We start from the raw sequence: 22,850 nt of genomic DNA, 5'->3' as shown, positions 1-22,850 counted from the left end.
TTATCATGTGAAAGAATAACACAACTGTGTGTGACGGGATCCGAGCAACTGTAAAGATCTGAATTTTTTGGGGTTTTTTTTATTAAAAATACAAGTGAAAGCATTAATAAAGAACCAAACACGAGACTCAGAAATGAAAACACATAATCTGAATTCTTTAACTAGTGTGATAATTATAAATTCAAACTACTCAAAAACCAAAGCAAGTTTAGCATTTGTGAAAGCATTACAAATTATTCATCCTTGAACTAAAAAATGCTAAAGACTTCATGAGACTGACTAATCATACACCAAGAATTTCAAGAACAAATCTTTATTTTGGCCCGGCTAACACGGGACAGTTGGCAACCCTAACTCAATCCACATATTAAAGACTGCTGATATTAAAGGAACAGTTCACCCAAAATGAAAAGGATGCATTTAGCAGACCCTGCATGCTTTACTTAATTTTTCCGTACAATGAAAGGGAATGGTGACTGAGATTAACATTCTGCCTACATCAACAAAAACCCACCTTCCTAATCAAACCGAACAGCTAGTTAATGTTATACTTCTCTAAATAACAAACTGGCAACTGACTATCAACCGACAGCTGAATGTCAACACAACACTTCATATTTATTTCCACTGGGGGTACAGTGTATTTTTATTGTATACAGTCTTCTTATTTTGTGTATACTGTATATTGTATATTATTAGGTGTATATTGTGTATTGTGTTGTGTAACAAGATGTGTAAACTGCGTTGTGTGTAAATCAGATGTTTATTGTAATTGTCATACTCCTATGTTGCTTGGAAATGCACCCAAGAGTTTCACCCACTGTTGTACTTGTGTATATGATTGAGTGACAATAAAAGTGATTTGATTTGATTTAATACAGTGACGCTTTTAGAAGTGCAAGACAGTACGTTTAGGTTCCACAGAGATTATGCTGTTAAACGAACATAAAACTCTTGATGGTGGTGCATCGCTAATATCAGTTTCTTAAAAAATAACAGCAAGTCCAAACAGGTTCAACTGTTTACAGTTGCAAGATGCTAAAATGTGCTATGGTTATCATATTTTAATAAAACTTAACATCATAAGTTTCTATATTCTGCACACACACAGAACGATAATTTAAGGGATTCACTCCCGCAAATGTTGCAGCATGTACAAGGCCAAAAAATAATATTATAATTTGAGTCAAAAACAGCTGTTGTTGAATGAATGAATGTTACATTTATATAGCGCTTTTCTGACACTTCACTCAAAGCGCTTTACATTGTGAACGGGGGACTCTCCTCAAACACCACCAGTGTGCAGAATCCACCTGGATCATGTGACAGCAGCCATAGTGCGACAGTACACTCACCAGCTATTGATGGAGAGGAGAGAGTAGAGATATAGAGCCAATTAATGGATGGGGATTATTAGGAGGCCAAGATAGATAAGCGCCAATTTGGGGGAATTTGGCCAGGACACCGGGGTTACACCCCTATCCTTTATGAGAAGTGCCCTGGGATTTCTAATGACCACAGAAATCATCTGAATGATGGTACCTTTTAACAATATAATGTCCCCGTCACTATACTGGGGTGTTTAGACAGGCCCCATTTCCAGCAGCCATCACTCCAACACCTTATCCTTGAGTAATCATGCTAAATTGATCATTTGATACTAGAAAATCACTTGTACAGATTTTGCTCTTATGGAAAAAATTGGTCCTTTTATTCACCAAAGTGGCATTCAACTGATCACAATGTATAGTCAGGACATTAATAACATGAAAAATTACTATTACAATTTGAAAAAATATTCAGAACTTCTTAAACTACTTCAAAGAGTTCTCATCAAAAAATCCTCCACGTGCAGCAATGACAGCTTTGCAGATCCTTGTTATTCTAGCTGTCAGTTTGTCCAGATACTCAGGTGACATTTCACCCCACACTTCCTGTAGCACTTGCTATAGATGTGTCTGTCTTGTCGGGCACTTCTCACGCACCTTACAGTCTAGCTGATCCCACAAAAGCTCAATGGGGTTAAGATCCATAACACTCTTTTCCAATTATCTGTAGTCCAATGTCTGTGTTTCTTTGCCCACTCTAACCTTTTCTTTTTGTTTTTCTGTTTCAAAAGTGGCTTTTTCTTTGCAATTCATCCCATAAGGCCTGCACCCCTGAGTCTTCTCTTTACTGTTGTACATGAAACTGGTGTTGAGCGGGTAGAATTCAATGAAGCTGTCAGCTGAGGACATGTGAGGCATCTATTTCTCAAACTAGAGACTCTGATGTACTTATCCTCTTGTGTAGTTGTACATCTGGTCTTCCACATCTCTTTCTGTCCTTGTTAGAGCCAGTTGTCCTTTGTCTTTGAAGACTGTAGTGTACACCTTTGTATGAAATCTTCAGTTTTTTGGCAATTTCAAGCATTGTATAGCCTTCATTCCTCAAAACAATGATTGACTGATGAGTTTCTAGAGAAAGCTGTTTCTTTTTTGCCATTTTTGACCTAATATTGACCTTAAGACATGCCAGTCTATTGCATACTGTGGCATCTCAAAAACAAACACAAAGACAATGTTAAGCTTCATTTAATGAACCAAATAGCTTTCAACTGTGTTTGATATAATGGCAAGTGCTTTTCTAGTACCAAATGATCAATTTAGCATGATTACTCAAGGATAAGGTGTTGGAGTGATGGCTGCTGGAAATGGGGCCTGTCTAGATATATAGTGCTGTGCAAAAGTCTTAGGCGCATTATTTTCAAATAGTGATGGTGCTGTTTTTTACATCAGTAATGTCCTGACTATATTTTGTGATCAGTTGAGTGACACTTTGGTGAATTAAAGTACCAATTTCTAAAAGCTAAATTAGTACATTATTCCAAACTTTTGGCCGCCAGTGTAAGCCAGTTACTTTTTGGGGTGTGTCCTATTACTACTAACCAATCCAAACTTAACAAATCTTAATACATATGGACAGTAGACCATTCTCGGGTAACATGAAAAATGTCATCAATTTGTGATGCTAGTGGCGATAAAACTTAAGAAAAACTTTTCGTGCTAATGTAAGGCAATTAGGGTTAGGGTTACACAAACAACATCAAAACAACTGTGTTGATGGTATCCACAGGATTTTTTCTGTCAAATTTGATTATTTTGTCATCTCTCCATATGTGCTTGGAACCCAATAATTGCCGCTTGTGGCTATATTTTGCAGGTTTTCTTTTGTTTCAGCACATCTGTGAGTTAAATGTGAATCAGTATGTGTGTGTGTGTGTATGTGGGTGTTCAGTCACTTACACTTGGCAGCCTCCAGCTCATCACGCAGGTTCCATCTGGAAACCTGAACCAAAAACTTGCTGCACACTCCAAATCGGACCGCACCTACAGACACACACACAATTATAATCCCGCTCATTTCTTTCTTTGTTTTTCTATTTTAAAACTGACTGTTTAATTGAATAATAACTGGAAAGCATCTCATTTCATTTAATTGGTTAAAATGTACTTTATTTTGTAACTTTTTGTGTGTATTTTGAGTGTATTTAGTATCATATTAGTCTTTGCTGTGGTATTGAAATTGTGCAGTATCAATACTGTGACATCAGGTTCAGGTTCAGGTTCAGGTTACTTTATTTATACCTGTAGGTAGAGTTGGTTTGCAGTGAGTGAGTTCATACATTTTGACATATTTTTTACAAACAGCACAAACAGTGTACGACATGATAACAAGTGCTCCACATTCCAATCAACATTTAAATACAATTTATAAATAGTTAAATAAAATAGACATTGCATCTATATCATCATCTTAGCAATGTTGCTACGACTTGTTCAACTGAGTAATACCTGCTGGAACAAAGCTGTTTTTATACTGCTTTGTTCTGCACTGTGGGACTGTAAACCTTCGTCCAAAAGGAAGAAGCTGAAATTCACTGTGCAAGGGATGAGAGTCATCATTTAAGATCGAGCCAGCCAACCACTGTAACTGTGTGGTATACAGTACAGGGACGCTGGGTTAAGCTGTGACTCCCCAATCAGCCAACTAGGCCATTTGACAATTTGACTCAAAAGATTTCTGTTCTTTAAAGATAGATTTCTGAACCAGGACACTAAAGAAAAGGATAGTATTGATTCAATAAAAGCACGATATAATAAGGTCATCATAGTTTTGTCAATGTGAAAATGGGACAGTTTCCTTAAACAAAACAAACGCTAGTGCCCCTTTTTACACACAGCTTCACAATTCGCTTCAAAGTTCAGTTTTGAGTCAATAATTGTCCCAGATATTTGTAGGATTGTACACATTCTACTGTCTGACCCTTAATGGATGTGACTTCATGTGTGTGAGCATGACATCTCTGGCAGGAGTTACTGTTAGAAATGTTGGTGTCGGTTTAGGGATTTTGGAAAAACTACAAAAAATGTAGAATAGCAGTATGTTGGCTTGATGAATAATAATATATAATATAATAATTATATAATAATAATATATAAACACATCAAACAACCTTCAGCTCTACGACACCAATATTATACAAAGCCTAAAAAAAGTACAATACAACATTATAAAAGAAATAAAACACTACTACAAATCAGTGCACTAATACAAAACAATCAACACACCAATACACTTACAAAACAACAGTAACACACTATAGAACTGGGGATGCACGATACATTATGATATACCTATATATTATTGGCTGATAATAATACCACCAATATTTTTGCAGATAATTTGTTATGGTTTATTTGCTTGCGGCTGAGAATCCCTGACTGACTGTAGCTTCTCTCTTCAGGCAGGGACTCAGTCAGTCTTAAAGCGGTCACACACAGGACGAGAAGCGCCACGCAGCGTCGTGGCTAGGACACAGCACAGGTATCAAACACAGGTCACGTCCATGTGGTTCAGGTGGCAGACAATACACTCAAAAGTTACCATGGTTTTTCCCTTCTTCAGGAATGAACAATGCTAGAGTAAATCATCTATGCTCTTTGATAATGATTTGCGCTCCGTGGTGCTGCAGAAATTTGAGCAGCCTCCGGAGTCGTAGCTGAGCAGTGTGTGTACCTTCATAGAAAACTGTTATTTCTCATTTTAGAACGTGCCACATCGTCCACCAGAAGCGTCCGGTGTGCGACCCCCTTTAAGCAACAATGCGCATGTGCAAACACACTGATTTCAGTCAGGATCAGGGCCGGAGTGGCTAATCGGTGAGCCGGTCAACAATTGGGCCGGCAGGTCTGCATAATAAACTTTCATCATGTGTCGCATAACAGTGTCATCCAGTATTTAAGGGATCAGAATTGCGTTCCGTATTATACAGACACAGTCTCTATCTTATTTTACCGTCTAACACCCAAGCAAATGAGAGAGTGGGCTGTCAGAGACACATTGGCTGTTGCGCCATCACGGACGCGAATATCCAGCGAGAACAGATACTATTAGTTGAATGGATGAATGTGCTTCAGGTAGCCTACAAGATCATCACAAGTTTAATACTGACTGTAGTCTCACAGTCTCAATCATTTAATCTCTGGAATCCTCATTAGCATTGCAGAATGAAAACAATATTGTTTATTGTCACAAAATAAAAGAATACTTAAATCAATACAGATGCAACTGCATGACACAGTATGAAAATAATGAGACTTTACAGCTCTCAAAAGATTCAACTCAACCAAACAAACTGCACAGAGTACCTTAAATATTGTATCATGCGATAAATCCCTCTTAAAGAGACAGTAACCATATTGCCGCTGTCCTTATCATTTACATTTTAAGTAAAAGAAAAGTCTTTTTTTTTTTTCACTCTTTATTGTTTGTAAATGGCATTTTTCATAAATGGCATGTAAAAATGTAAGTACAATCACTCAACCTTCATTGTTTCCTGGGCATTTAATTGTTGCACGTTTTCAATGGATCTGTTGCTTTGCTAATTATCTAAAATGCAAAGCACTGACAATTTGAATTGTGAGTCTGTACATCTTGAAATATTTATGTACAGTTACAGTTCTATAGTGTTATTATTTGCCTAGGTAGACTTTAAAATAAACTTGACATTAAAAGTTCATCCAAAAAAAATAAATAAAATAAAATTCTCTCATCATTTACTCATCCTCATGCCATCCCAGATGTGTATGACTTTCTTTCTTCAGCAGAACACAAATGTTGGTCCATTCAGTGCAAGTGAATGGTGACCAAAACTTTGAAGGTCCAAAAAGCACATAAAGGAAGTATAAAATTAATCCATATGACTCCAGTGGTTTAATTCATGTCTTCAGAAGAGATATGATAGGTGTGGGTGAGAAAAAGTTTAATTTAAGTACTTTTTTAAAATTATTATTATAAATTCTCCTCCCTGCCCAGTAGGTGGAAATATGCACAAATAATGTAAATCACCAAAAAGAACTCTTAAGAGAGAAGAGCTCTTAGAAAAGTAAAAGTGGAAATTTTAGTAAAAAAAAACAAAAAAAAAAAAAAAAGGATTTAAATATTGATCTGTTTCTCACTGCTTAACATTCACTTGCATTGAAAGGATCAACAGAGATGATATATTCTTCTAAAAATCTTCATTTGTGTTCAGCAGAAGAAAGGAAGTCATACATATCTAGGATGGCATGAGGGTGAATAAATGATGAGAGAATTTTCATTTTTGGGTGAACTATTTTAATATTCATTTATTTTTACAGCTGATACAATGAAGTCTTATGTCAGAAAGTGAAAATTTAAGTGAATGCCAAATGTGGCATAAAGACATGGAGAGCTTAAATAATTTTCAAGTAATTGCACATTTTGGATTTTTGGTAGCAACCAGTCAGAATGGACTGGTTATGATCAGATCCCTTTGTGTGTGTGTGTGGACATAAAATTCCCAGGCTGAATATGAAACCCACTCCGGCCCTGGTCAGGATCATCTGCTGTAAGTAACGAAATGCCATTCCCCATATTGTGTCAATGTTTCATGAGGCAATAAACGAAAACACAGCAAAAACATGTATGCATGTAACTTGGGGGCAATCATTTTCACTTACTACTTCATGAAAATTAAACAGAATATGGAAAATAGCACATCATCACTTACAGCAGAGCATCATGATTAAAACAAGCCCAAACACAACCTAACACGGGGTACAGATCTTGAAATAATCCTCACAGAGCAATGTGAGGTGGCTAAAAACGTTAGATTGTGAGTGAAACTGATGTGCTTGTTGTACAGTGGAACTGGTACAGATGAGTGCTGTAATACACCGATCAGCCACAACATTAAAACCACATGCCTAATATCATGTAGGTCCCCCTCATGCCGCCAAAACAGCTCTGATCCGTCGAGGCATGAAGTCCACAAGACCTCTGAAGGTGTCCTGTGGTATCTGGCACCAAGATGTTAGCAGCAGATCCTTTAAGCCCTGTAAGTTGCGAGGTGGGTCCTCCATGGATCGGAATTGTTGGTCCAGCACATCCCATAGATGCTCAATCGGATTGACATCTGGGGAATTTGGAGGCCAAGTCAACACCTTGAACTCTTCATCATGTTCCTCAAACCATTCCTGAAATGTTTTGCAATGTGGCAGGGCGCATTATCCTGCTGAAAGAGGCCAAAGCCATTGGGGAATACCGTTGCCATGAAGAGGTGTATGTGGTCTGCAACAATCTTTAGGTAGGTGGTACGTGTCAAAGTAACATCCACATGAATGCTAGCACCCAAGGTTTCCCAGCAGAACATTGCCCAGAGCATCACACTGCCTCTGCCGGTCTGCCTTCTTCCCATGGTGCATCCTTCTGCCATCTCTTCCCCAGGTAAACGATGCATACGTACCCGGCCGTCCACATGATCTAAAAGAAAACATGATTCATCAGCCCAGGCCACTTTCTTCCATTGCTCCATGGTCCAGTTCTGATGCTCAGGTGCCCATTGTAGGCGCTTTCGGCAGTGGACAGGGGTCAGCATGGGCACTCTGACAGGTCTACAGCTACGCAGCCCAATATGCAGCAAGCTGTGATGCACTGTGTGTTCTGACACCTTTCTATCATGGCCAGCATTATATTTTTCAGTTAAATTTGTGCTTCAGTAGCTCTTCTGTGGGATTGGACCAGACGGGCTAGCCTTCGCTCCCCACTCGGGCACCCATGACCCTGTCGCTGGTTCACCGGTTGTCCTTCCTTGGACCACTTTTGGTAGGTACTGACCACTGCATACCGGGAACACCCCACAAGACCTGCCGTTTTGGAGATACTCTGACCCAGCCATCTAGCCATCACAATTTGGCCCTTGTCAAAGTGATCCTTATGCTTGCCCATTCACTTGCTGCCTAATATATCCCATCCCTTGACAGGTGCCATTGTAACGAGATAATCAAAGTTATTCAAGTCACCTGTCAGTGGTTTTAATGTTGTGGCTGATCAGTGTAAGTGTCTGTGAATGAGATGTGCTTGTTCATAATGCACACACACACCCCATATAAAGAGATTTGGGTTTGCATTGTATGTTTCGTTGTTTAATGTTCGTTACATGCTGTTTATTGCCTCATTTTGGTTTAATGCATTATTACTGCTGTTAGAAGTTCTTCATTCTCTCTCTGTGAATGATTAATCAGGATTACTGTAAACACTTATATAAATGGGCACCATACAATTTATGCAAGTGTACTGTCATTTATTCCTCTTTCAATCAGCATACATCTGCAATACAGGCAGATTTCTGATTCATGTTACGTTCATCAAACCTTAAATAGCAGAAAGTCCAAATGTCAGGATCCTGACTCTCTCGTTGAGTTTTTGCTGTGTCGGGATCCTGACACCTGTCTTTTTGTGTATGTGGCTGTCTTGTGTATCTAGTGTCAGGATCCTGCCACCTCGGTTGGACTTTGTTTATAGTTTTTGTGGCTGGATCCTGACACTAGTGTTGTGTGAGGGCACTTTGTGTTTTCTCATTGCCATGTGCACTCATGCCTGTGCTGTCTTAAGTTAAACTCCGCCCCTTTGTTTGCCTTGTTATTAGTTTATCAGCTTCACCTGCATCTCCTCATTACCCTCCTCAGTTCCTTCCTTATTTAATCTCCCTGTGTTCTCTGTCTTGTGCCAGTTTGTTGTGTAAATTCCTGTGGAATGTTTGTGGATATTTCCCTGACAAGGTGTCTTGTCTGTCGGTTCCAGTTTCTAGGCTGTTTCCTGCTGGTTCCAGTTATCTGGCTTATGCACGTGGATTTTGAGACTCCCCTTGCCAGCCCAGCCAGGCTACTTGTTTTTGCCTCTTGGAGAACTTTGAGTTTGTTTTTGATTTATTTTTCAAATAAACTCTGCATTTGAGTCCTCGCCCTTTATCCAACCCTGACAATAAATTCCAAGCTTTTAAAATAATTAGCTGTTAATCAATTTACAAGCAGTTTCAGGTTAAATGATTAAAAATGAAAACGTATTCAAAAAAGTAAAATATATTGGTCATCAGTATCAGCCACAATGAGCTGTGAATTATCGTTATCGTATTGGCCCAGAAATTCCATATCCCTATATATATAACACAATCAGGGGTGTAAAGTAACAAATTACAAATACTCTTGTTACTGTAATTAAGTGATAAATTTGATACTGTACATTTTTCCCAGGAAAATAGTTTTAAAATGGTATACTTTACTTTTACTGAAGAACTTGAGGGCTCTAACTATACTTTAACTGTGCTATTTTCTCTCTGTCTGTGTTCACTACTTCCCTGTCCTGATTTTATTTTCATCCATCAACATTTGGCTCTAGAGAGTCTTGTGACTCCCGTCAAATCAAATCACACGTGCAAAACTTGAATGGCAGCAGTAGACCTGCCTGGCACAAACTGTTATTAATCATCATGGAAGTGGAGGACACCTCAGTCAGCAGTTCAACACCTGTACATCCACAGCCGCACCTGAAAGTGCTTTTCGCAGTGAAGAAGGCCAGTTTGATTGTGTCGTGAGTTTAGTTTGCTCAAGCCAGTCGAGATATCAGCATTAATTCTGCTTCTAATTTGAAGAAACATACTGAGGTATATTTCATATTTCTGCTTACTAGATTTTCTGTATCTATAACGCCTGTAAATTATCTATATATCACTGAGATTATTGGGCTGCTATGAGAGATTTATACAATGTTAGCTAGGTTATAGGGCTGGGGGATAAAACAATCTCGATATTTATATGGGAAAAAAAGTCCTCGATATCGATGATAAACTTCTGATATTTAGCCTATGTCCCACATCTAGACCAGGGGTGTTCATTACATCAATCGCGATAAGAAGACAAACACTGGTTGATCTCGATAAAATCTAAAAGATTGACTTTATTTCCTCACTTCTGTAGGTGCGCACTGTTTGACTGACAAGCGGCTAATGTGTGTGTGTGTGTGTGTGTGTGTGTGTGCACGCTTAACATGTGCGTGTGCCCTGAGAGCACTCAAATACCAGTCAAAGCGGCAGTCAAATACACTTCATAATTTCACCAAAATGCCCGTCTTGGCAAGGTATTCATGTAAACATTTACAATTAGTATGTATGTAAAAAAATTAACATAAACAGTGGGACAATTAAGTAGATTTGTATCAAAATATAGGACTTGAAATGTAACAGTAATAATCAAACAACAATAGCAATACTTTAGTAGCTTTAAAAGTATTAATGTAATATAATATATTTTTTTTAATAATAATATTTTTTCATAATATTATACATTTTTTTAATGATACTGACCCATGATGTAGAGAGTGTTAATTTGTATAATAAATTACCAGAGAAGTAGAGATGATAAAATAATTTATAATTATGCTAAGCCTTTATCAAGTTTTTTCAAATGCCTGATTGAAAAGTAGAATAGTCCCAAATACAGTTCAGAAAATTGTGCATCGTGCATTAGAATGAGAACACAACTGTTTCTGGGCTTAAAAGACACAAGAATTAAATCAATATGGAACGTTGTATCTCCTCATGTGGGTGTGGGTGAGATACAGAACAATATTTACATTTTTTTTTTTTTTTTTTTACTTTAAATTCTCCTCCCTGCCCAGTAGGTGGCGATATGCATGAAGAATGCAACTCAGCAAAAACAGAAGGAGAAAGTGAAAGTGGAGATTTATAGTTTAAAAAGTACTTAAATATTGTTCTGTTTCTCACCCACACCTATAATGTTGTTTCAGAAGACATGGATTTAAACACTGGAGTCGTTTGGATTACTTTTATGCTGACTTCATGTGCTTTTTGAGCTACAGAGTTCTGGTCACCATTCATTTGCATTGTATGGCTCTACAGAGCTGAAATATTCTTCTAAAAATATTAATTTGTGTTCGGCAAATGAAAGAAAGTCATTCACATCTGGGATATTATGAGGGTGAGAAAATAATGAGGGACTTTTCATTCTGGGGTGAACTATCCCTTTAAGGGTAGATAAGATACATAAGCTAATTTTATTTTAATTGTTTCATACATTACAATTTAAAATGGTGATCAGTGTATTGAAACTTTTTTATATATTCATCTCTGTAATCTTGTCTCCCTGTTATTTTTAGGAATCAGATTCATGTAGCATTATCATAGATAAGTGATGTATTTTAAAATTTGGGAGTCAAAAACTAAAATTGTTGGAGGATATGTTTCATTCTGTCTGACAAACATGAATGTGAATTACAGTATTTACAGTATGTTACCTTTTTAATTGCAGTATACAGTAGTGGTCGACCAATATTTCACCAAGGCCAATAAATCGTGCGATATTCGGACTTTTTTTTATTATCGTATTGGCCTATAAATTTTCCCCTTTGGCTGATTTTTTCTTGAGGGCTCTGAGAATCGTCTGCTTGCATATGAAATGACTGAGACATGTAAATGACCAGTCACGGTTCGTTTTGTTGTTATGTGTCATTGTGTTACTACAATAATAGACCGTTGTGCAACACAGTGTCGTTTAAACAGTCCAAATATCGGAACTGTGGCAGACGCATTTCAGCTCATAATTTTAAAGTGCTCACCTGTTTCATTCTCCCTCTCTCCTCAACAGTTCCATGTAACTTTCAACTGTCTTGTCTAGTGATAAAAATGCAAATATCAATAAAACTATTATCATATACCATCTGCAAATATGCACATATCTCATTTAAACAGATGTAATAAACCAACCTCACACAACTTGAGCAGATCCAGCGTCCTGTGGAGTATTCATTTATTTACCTCTAAAGCATGTATTCAATCAGTCTCTCCTCAACAGTTCCCTGTAAATGTAACTGTCTTATCTAATGATAAAAAGGCAAATATCAATAAAGCTAATATCATATACCATGTGCAAATATGTACATATCTCGTTTAAACAGATGTAATAAACCAACCTCATACAACTTCAGCAGATCCAGTATCCTGTGGAGCATTCATTTATTTACCTCTAAAGCACGTATTCTACCAGTCTCTCCTCAACATTTCCCTGTAACTTTGACTGTCTTATCTAATGATAAAAAGGCAAATGTCAATAAAACTAGTATCTCATTTAAACAGATGTAATAAACCAACCTCACACAACTTCAGCATCCTGTGGAGCGCTCGCATATCTTCCTCTAAAGCACGTATTCTATCAGCCTATCCTCAACAGTTCCCTGTAACTTTTCTAATGATAAAAGGCAAATATCAATAAAACTTCTATTATATACCGTCTTTATACAGATGTATTTCACAAACCTCACGAAATTCCAGTGTTTTCTTCCCATCGATCACTCATCTAATATCTTCCTCTGAAGCATGTATTCTATCAGCCAGAATCAAAAACTTCAGGATCAAGATCAAAAGTTCCTCTGATTCACAAATCATGATGGTCAGTGGTCACAATCCAAGCAGGTGATCCAGGCCGTTTAAACTGTCAATAGATTGAGGCTCGAGCTGGAAACGCACAGCACGTGAGAGCAACCAAAGTCTTTCTAGCAAATCAGTCCACTGTCGGACATGTTTGGAATGCTCTCTTGAGGTTATTTCCAGCCATGCCAGTGCAGCTCCTATCTAATTGAATGGGGAAAGACCGAAATCTCCAAAACGGTAGGTCAAGATTACGATCAAAGAACATATTTCAAATCAGCAATAAAATCTAACAACACTGGTATCATAAATGGTGCTTCTTTACCTTATATTATGCTAAAAAACACAATTTTCCCAGCTTTTATAGCTAATGTGCATATGCGTTCTCGAGTTGATTGACAGGCGATATCTGTATCCAAAAGGTGATTGGTTCTTTTACCTGTAAGGTGGGACTTCCTATGTACATCTGTTGATCGTTGGCTGCAGTTGGTCGTTCTAATTTCTCCCATTCATTTTAATACAAGTGGCCCATCTCTGCTATATACTCTCTGGTGCATCTTCAAAGTAAAAGCGCTTCACATGTGCTATAATTAAATGTCTTATTCACTATGCACTGTATGTACAGTTGGTTTTATCCTGTATTTTTTTAGTAAATGCGATTGCTAATGTGGACATACCATTCATGGTTGCTGGACTACTGTGTGTACTGTTATTTCCATCTTCCTAATATATTAACAATTTCTTCATGTGCAAATAAATTACTAAAGTTTGATGACTAAACAGAAATCTGAAGAAACTGCTATCTACCATTTAAAATACAATATTATTTTTTAGATTCTTTTTTACAAAGTTAAAGTTTTGTTTTAAATTGAGTAAATATAGTGCTAAATAAGAGTTTATTATTATTATTTTTAGCAATTTTATGTTTATGTTATTTACTATATTAAATTGTGTGATATGTCGGCATTGTATCAGCCACCCTGCTCTCTGGATATCAGCATCGGCCATTAAAAAACCCATATTGGTCGATCACTAGTATACAGTGTTTATTATAAGGGCTTATCGCATTCGCAACTCAGAACTAAATAATCACTACTCATGTGTAATTTTAATTGAGCAACTCTTTTACTCATACTTGAGAAGTTTTTAGGACAGGTACTTTTACTCTAATCACACAAAAATTTTTGGGAAGTAATGTTGGGTCACCACTTAATGTCCAATGTAAAATCTGGGTCCTGAAGCACAAAACCAGTTGACAACTGCTGCTACAAAGAGCTTAGATTTATTGTATGGCATATGACTACTAGTTCTGTGGATAGTCACATGATTTGCAGGGCCGGCACACACAGTATTTTGGCAATATATTGGGTTGCCTTGTGCCCGACGGGCCCCACAAGATGGTCCAGAATAAATTTGTAGCTCAATGTGAGTTTTCTAAAAAAATAAAATAAACCGCTCATCTTGTCGCAGTGGTTCTATGGACTTTTATATTAAGACAGTTTTGACACCGATGGGGCCCACTTTCATGATCTCACAAACCGACTGTTCGGCCCGCAGCATTAGTGTGAATTCAAGCATAAAAACACATTATAACTGAAAGACTTCAAAACCCAATGTGAATCCCTTCTGCTCGTTTAAAGAGGACTCACGCATACATTAACATCAATTACACACTCCAATCTTTACATGTCAAAGTCTTCCTGACTTTCAGAAACTTAACGTGTCTTTCCTAACAGTGCAGTCATGTTCAACTCTATATGCCTGCTTTTGGCTGCAGTAAATGAACTGTGTTAAAGACATTTAGAGTCGCAGGTGCATTTGTTCTTCAGTCTTACCATTCATGCGAGTCTCGTCATCTGCGCTGTTTCCGGCCAGAGGAACTGAAAGAATAAAACTCCTCACAATTTCCCTGAAAGAAACAAACAAAATAGCAAAAGCTGGTCACATTTTAGAATCGAAACTGTTAATTTGACCTGTTAAAATTGAACACTGAAGTTAAGCAGGACAGTAGCAGCGATGTAGCCAGGGGTGTGCAAATGCTCCCCAGCTTAATAATCACATGTTTAATGATGGATGACATAAAATTTTATTTAAAAGACTAGAAATCCTGTCCACAAATTATGCATCAACTCTGCTACCATCATATTTTTGAGTGTAATCCTATTACAAAGTAATTAGTTGCTGTAATCTAAATAATTTTTAATTGAAATAAAGTAGCATAATGCATCATTTGTTTCCCCTTGTGCTGTGTTCCTCATTGTCTACCACTCTATATGTTCCTGGGTCCAAATGACTGACTCATTTAAATGTTTTATGATTACTGTCTCACAAATTCCATATATTATCACTAAATGATATTTTTTAATTAATCTTATAATTATATCTTTTTTCTAGTAACTAAAACAGGTTTTATTCCTCTTTTTGGAGTTTACCGACAATTGGCCTAAATTATCTGAGCTAATGCAACTCAATGTTTGCGTTAAAATAAGTGGATTTTTTTTCCTACTCTTGTAATACTAGTGTAATATTTTTTACTGTATTACATACCATACATACAATTTTCTGTCTGGTTTATCCCAATACTTTGTTTTAATGTTTAACCAGAAAATATTATTTTATATATATATATATATATATATTTTTTTTATTGTTTTTTTTTTTTTTTTGTCCTGTTTTATTTAGTTAAAAATGGCAGAGTCACACTTGTGGTGTTCCTAGTCAAAAATGACTGTCCCATTAAAATGAACATAAATCTCTCATTATGAATACATTTTCACTAGATATTGCATTAGATTTTTTTGTTAAGTTGGTTTCTGGTAATTAGAACAGGATTTCTTTATGGAACTTTGGAACTAAAATAGCATTATGTATTGATAATTTTGACTAAATAATTTACTTTGCAACTCATCACACAATTCCTATTTTAGTAAACATAGTTCTAACTCTTTGTGAGAATGTGAAAGTTCCCAAAACACTTGGGAGATTGAAAGTTCAGTCGTTCATCAGTAGACCACTCACCGGCCCGAGGAACAAATATGTTTTCTCTGTTGCTAAGTCTAAACACTTGGCTACACAAAACCTGCAACATGAGAGGACTGAACTACCTTGATAATTTCAATCTTTTCTAGAGTCAAAGAGAACTGTTTAAATCAGATGGCCTTCACTCAAACAAACTTGGTGCAAAAGTGCTAAAGGACAATATATACTTCTCCCTCCTTCATCCATCTGCAACGTGCACAAATCCACTCAATCTGGATGGCACACAAACACCACCGTAGTGTCAGGATGATCACAGGATCGCACTTCAGCACCTGGATGGACATTTGATCGACAAATCCCTCAATAACGCAGCGAAGACACAACAACATGGGGTTGAGCCCCACACACAGAGCATACTACAGTCAGACTGTGACGACTTAAAACTGATCCAAGATACAGGACCCAAGGACAATTTCTGGGAAAAAACCATGGAGCCAAGATAACAACAACATACATCAGCCTCCAGAAACACCAGAGCCACAGTCTCTGTCACCACACACCTTCTCACTCTCGTCAACTTCCCCACTTCTGAGCTTCTCCGAGAAAATGGAGGAACTAGTGTATGCTGGTAGAAAGCTCTCCCACTCCATTGCTGTGAGCCCCCAGATACAAACCAAAAACGGCAGGCCCCTCTAACACCAAAGCCTGCAGGCCCAGCTCACCCTCCCTCTGAGAGAGCTCTCCGGCCACTGCCACAACACAAGGTTACATCTCGTGCTCCTTCTGCTCTCAGTGAACAACAAACAACTGATAACAGCTCTAATTGATGTGTATCGGGTCCCCGTTACGGTAGCAGCAACATTCACAAATGTTTACAGAACAAGCGGGAACCCGCTGTGCCAGTAGCTTTTTCAATATCTGTTATGTTAAGTGATAGGAAGACTAAGGCTTTCTCAACACATATGGCAAACCAATCTTATCTGTTGCGTATTAGACGTAAATCCAACTGTGGGGACAAAAACAGATACTGTCAATTTAGCACTTTTAAACATCTGCTCACTAAAGAACAAGTCATTTCTAGTCAATGACCTCATCACCACAAACAACCTGGACTTTATGTTTCTAAACGAGACTTGGTTATAAAACAGCTGCAGTGCAACCATCCTCAATGAATCAGCCCCTCCAAACTTTAATTTTTTGAGTGTCTGTAGAGCTGTTAGGAGAGGTGGAGGATTAGCTGTGATTTTTAAAGATGTCACTTGGTGATTACTTGACCTTTGAAAATCTAAGTATTGTACTAAAAGGTGCTCCATGCATTCTATTTATAATTATTTATAGGCTTCCAATATACTCTCCTGAACTTTTATCAACAACTTCCTCTGAATTGGACTGTTTTGTTATTGCTGGGGATTTCAACATTCATATAGATAATCTTGAACACAACACTGACAAAGAACTCAAAACTGACTCAGCATGTGGATGGACCCACACACAATCGTGGACACACTCTTGATCTGCTCATTAGTAAGGGTCTGAACATTTCGTCCACTATTATTAAGGACATCACGCTATCTGACCATTTCTGTATTTTCTTTGAAATATTGATTTCTCTGGCCACTGAAGTTAGATCTGTCTCTGCCAAAAAGAGGTGCATAAATGAGAATACTAGTGTACAATTTATCAAGGTTATATCTTTGAAACCGAGTATACCCGCAGAGTGTGTTGATGATCTCCTCGATAACTTTAACTCAAAAGTTAAAAATGCTATTGATGGCATTGCTCCTGTAAAGGTCCGGACGATCACTGGCAGGCGTAAAGCACCTTGGAGAAACACAACAGCAGTGAAAAACATGATAAGAAAATGCAGGAAAGCAGAACGAATGTGGCGGAAAATACAACTTGAAGTCCATTATAACATCTATAAAGTCAGCCTTCATGCTTTCAGTTTGGAACTAGGCACAGCTAAGCAGACCTTCTTCTCAAACATTATTAACAGCAATATAAACAACACCTGCACTCTTTTTGTTATTGTAGCGAGACTAACAAACCCCCCCAACACAGCTTGCCTGTGAAATGCTCTCTGACAGAAAATGCGACGAGTTTTCATCTTTTTTCAAGAAGAAGATCAATGATATTAGAATGGCAATCAGCTCGTCCACATGTTGCACTGAGGTCAGACAGCACCCACCACAAAAACCTCAGAAATTAGTCACTTTGTCCGATTTTGAGGAAATTGATGACAAAACCCTGGAAGAAACAGTACAGCATCTTAAAACATCAACCTGCTGTCTTGACACTCCCCACAACATTTTTCAAAAATGGGTTTACCTGTCTGGAAAAAGATCTGTTAGAAATAGTAAATGCTTCACTCCTTTCAGGCACATTTCCAAAGTCCCTGAAAACTGCAAATGTCAAGCCCCTTCTTAAAAAGAACAATCTAGATAACTCAATATTGAACAATCTCAAATCTTCCTTTCACAGGCAAAATCACTGAAAAGGTTGTTTTCAATCAGCTGAACAAATTCTTAATCTCAAATGGCTACTTGGACAATTTACAGTCTGGTTTCCGACCGCATCATAGCACAGAGACGGCGCGCATAAAGATCCTTAATGATATTCGGCTAAATACTGATTCAGGCAAAATATCAGTGCTGGTATTACTGGATCTCAGTGCTGCTTTTGACACTGTTGACCAAAACATTCTCCTAGACAGATTGGAAAACTGAGTAGGGCTCTCTGGGACGGTCCTCAGCTGGTTCAGGTCATATCTAGAAGGGAAGGGTTACTATGTGAACATAGGCAACTATGAATCTGAGTGGACATCCATGATGTGCGGAGTCCCACAAGGCTCAATTCTTGCACCGCTCCTGTTCAACCTGTATATGCTCCCACTATGCCAAATTATGAAAAAGAACCAAATTGCATACCATAGCTATGCAGACGACACCCAGATCTATCAAGCCCTATCGCCAAATGACTACAGCCCCACAGACTCTCTGTGCCAGTGCATTGATGAAATTAACAGTTGGATGTGCCAAAACTTCCTTCAGTTAAACAGTGAACAGAGGTCATTTTATTTGGCAACAAAGGCGAAATTCCCAAGGTGAATACATACCTTGACTCCAAGGGCCTAAAGACAAAAAATCAAATCAGGAATCTTGGTGTCATTTTGGAGTCAGACCTTAGTTTCAGTAGTCACATCAAAGCAATAACTAAATCAGCCCACTATCATCTAAAAATTAAAGCCATAATAAGATGTTTTGCATCCAGTCAAGACTTACAGAAACTTGTTCATGCATTCATCACCAGTAGGGTGGACTACTGTAATGGACTCCTAACCGGCCTTCCCAAAAAGACAATTAGACACCTGCAGCTCATTCAGAATGCTGCTGCCAGTATTCTCACCCGAACCAAAAGAAATCAGATCATATTATTCCAGTACTCAGGCCTTTACACTGGCTTCCAGTTACATTTAGAATTGATTTTAAAGTACTATTACTCGTTTATAAATCACTCAATGGACTAGGACCTAAATACATTGTAGATATGCTTGTTGAATATAAACCTAACAGACCTCTCAGATCATTAGGATCAAGTCAGTTAGACATACAGAGAGTTCACTTAAAACAAGGTGAGAGAGTGTTTAGCTATTATGCCACCCGTAGCTGGAATCAGCTTCCAGAAGAGGTCATATGTGCTCCTACAGTAGCCACATTTAAATCCAGACTGAAAACACTTCTGTTTAGCTGTGCATTTATTCACTGAGCATTGTGCTGCACTTATTGAGTTCACTGAATCATTTTGCTTTTGTCTTTCTTTCATTTTAATTATTCTATTTTATTCTTTTTATTTTATTTGTATATAACTTTTTCTCAATGTGTTTTACAATTTTTGGTTATCCTCTGTTTAATCAGGGAAGGTTAACAACAGTTATGGATGGTGTTAACAATTTAATATTTATTTTTCTTTTGAAATTTATTTTATTAGTTTTTATTCTTAATTCATGTTCTTAATTGGTTTGTATTTTTTTATCTATCTTGTATTTTCTTTCAAATGTATATGTAAAGCACTTACCTGTAATTGCCATTGTGTATGAAATGTGCTATATAAATAAACTTGCCTTATAATATTTTTCCTTTATTCCTTTGTTCCTGTGAGTCAAGAATAGTTCAGAAGTTGCCTGGTATATCAAAGGGTGTGTGTGTGTGTGTGTGTGTGTGTGTGTGTGTGTGTGTGTGTGTGTGTGTGTGTGTGTGTGTGTGTGTGTGTGTGTGTGTGTGTGTGTGTGTGTGTGTGTGTGTGTGTGTGTGTGTGTGTGCGTGTGTGTGTGTGTGTGTGTGTGTGTGAAAAACACATTGTCATAATATTTTTTCCAATGTTCTTTTGTTCCTATGGAGTGAAGTAAGTTTCAGAAGTTGCCTGGGATGTCAAAGAATCAAAGGGTGTGTGTGTGTTTATGTCCGAAGGCATATGCTCATCAGATGGTTAGACAGGCCCCTGAACACTCTTTTTTTCTTTCTTTTTTTTTAGCCCCGCCCATTCATTTCAAATAGCCGGTCAATTTTGACCGGGAAAACAACCAAAGTGAAATAAAACCAATAAAATGTAAAGAAAATGGTCCATTTTGTGTGTGTGTGTGTGTGTGTGTGTGTGTGTGTGTGTGTGTGTGTGTGTGTGTGCGTGTGTGTGTTTGTTTAGATATCATATGTGAACCGAGTCAAGGAATTTTATTCCAATTTGATTCAATAAAAAAATAAAATAAATAAAGTAATCTGCGTCAAAATGACCGGAACACAACTTATTAAATTATTTTAATCAGATTACAGTTACTGAATTTGAATTAAAGTAATTACTGCAAGCACATTACTTGGGTTACACCTATTTCTAAAATAGTATTATGTATTATACATTTAAGATATAAGTTCAAATGTTCATATGTACGTCTGTTTGCATTTCTGTGACAGCTGAAGGGGGTGTTGATGAATAAGGAAATATAGACATTAGTTTGAATTTGTGGAGATGAAAAACAAAACCTTTTCTACTAAAGGTGTTCTGAAATTAAAAGTCAATTAATTAATAATGTGATTACATTTTCTATGAAGTAACCAGTAAAGTAAACAGATTAAAAATGTAGTGACTTAATTATCAATGTGTAGTGGATTGCTTATTTTGAGTAACTTACTCAACACTACCGTCAACCCTGTTACCCTTTCTGAAGGCGTAATTATACAACAAAATATATAAATATTCATAAATTTAGCTTGAGATGGCACAGTGCAAATAATTAACACTTACTTAAGTCAATCTTAGTCTGATTTAATATTCAAAATCTTACAAAAACATACTTTCAGAATTAGTGTATTAAACCCAAAAGCCCCCTTTTCATAGACAGACCGTCCACACAATATCAGATGTGAGAAATATGTCTCTGAGGACAAGCAGATATAAAACAACATCCTTTCTACACAGTCAGTTTGCTGGTTTTCATCCTATGTGAGTCTCCAGAGCTTAGCGTTTTATTTAGCTTCACGGCTAAGTATGCAAACGTATCTGTGTCCTCCACACATCAAAGTTTCTCTTCTGTGTTGATTCACAGATCTAAACACTCCTTTCATTAGCACGGCCAACAAAGACTCTAGCGCCACCCCGTTAGAAAACTTATTAATTAGTGTGCATAATTAGTTCAGCAATTTAGAGCAAATCAGTCACATTAACAGACTGCTGTCTAAAGTGATTCCACCTCAGATATCTGACAGCAGCATGGTGAAAAAGTACTTTGTAGCATTTACAAGTATTTACATTGAGTTGCACTACAGATGGTAAAATGGTACTGTCTCTTTAAGAGTCGTTTCAGTTCAGTGAGTGTCTCAGCATGTTTTGGTTGAGCACATATTAAGTCGAATCGCTGCTTTAGCACGTCTGTACTACTGTATGTGTGATTAGAATTAAACATTTATTTTCTGTTGTACTTGATCAACAACTGACTGTAAAGAACGGAAAGGATAGTAAAAGAGACATTATTCAATGACAAATGGATTGTGTAGATCTCGTCTTTGGACAAACAGAACGAGTCAAACCAAACTTTAACTCTCAGTACGTAGTGAAACGATCTCGCTGCTTAACTTCTTCACCACTATACTACTCAATCACAGCTGAGGGAAATCTGAACATTTAACAGCCAGTGGAGAATCATTTATTTATTAACATAGTGCAGAATCTTGTTGCATATGCAAATGATTTACTCACATTTTAGAAGGCTGCACATAGAGCAAAAGATAGATCTTGGGATTTAAATGTTCAAATGAAGATTGTGATGTGTTGGAAAAATCCATATTTTTACCCAGCCCTAAAAGAAGTGTCTTTTATTTCACCATAAATGTGTTATTTCAACATAACTAGTCTCAAAAAATAGTTAAACCATGAATCGCTCGCTCATTCACTACTACCCATATTGCGAATGCCACATAGTGCACTATATAGGGAATAGGGTGTGATAGCTGTCATTTCAAACTGTTCTGAAGGGAGCTAAGCGGATAAAAGCTAAAATCCAGTTGATTACATGTAACATGCTCTTTAGCAGGCCCACAAAATATCACAAAATCACTTTGCAGAAAGCAAATTGTAATGTCTGTCATTCACAAAGTTCAGATTTTCCCTTAAAATCTGTGCAAAAATACAAATAATAAAATGTTTGCAGAAATGATCAGGACGCCAACATAAAACAGACTGAGTTTATTGCATGCCTATTTGCCAAATGAGTAAATAAATGGACAAGAAATATTGATTTAAGCTGACATATTTTTATGTGAAAAGAAATTATGTGATTCTCTCTTCATTTATACAGTTTCAGTCGTTCGTATGTTAATGTAATCTTGTGTTGAAGCGGTAAATGTATTTAGCTTGCTGTCCATATATTAGCTTGCTGTCCCCCCAACCCCCCACACTTTACTTATTTAGATAATGAATCTAGACAATATGTGGAGATGAGGTGGAGGTGGGATGTCAGGAGAGTTGTCACAGGAAGCAGGTAAGCAGCGGCTTATATACTCCTGCTCATGGGCTGTGATTTATCAGATTAAAATTACCATGC

The 22,850-nt window shown here is 37.3% G+C and overlaps 1 long non-coding RNA gene across 1 annotated transcript in view; it reads right to left on the bottom strand.

Moving 5' to 3' along the window:
• Nucleotides 1-326: 326 nt before the first annotated feature.
• The window catches only part of LOC127442590 (uncharacterized), a 179,492-nt gene continuing 156,968 nt past the window's right edge, over nt 327-22,850 (bottom strand). Inside the window, exons 4-6 of the long non-coding RNA XR_007897498.1 lie at nt 14,617-14,690; nt 3,285-3,368; nt 327-1,358 (exon numbers count right to left, since the gene is read on the bottom strand). This is a non-coding gene — a long non-coding RNA (uncharacterized LOC127442590). The remainder of the gene's footprint in view (nt 1,359-3,284; nt 3,369-14,616; nt 14,691-22,850) is intronic.

This window comes from Myxocyprinus asiaticus, chromosome 1, assembly GCF_019703515.2.
Source record: "Myxocyprinus asiaticus isolate MX2 ecotype Aquarium Trade chromosome 1, UBuf_Myxa_2, whole genome shotgun sequence".
Classification (NCBI taxonomy): Eukaryota; Metazoa; Chordata; class Actinopteri; order Cypriniformes; family Catostomidae; genus Myxocyprinus; species Myxocyprinus asiaticus.
The sequence above is the reverse complement of the archived record's forward strand: the minus strand, read 5'-3'. Positions and strand labels throughout refer to the sequence as shown.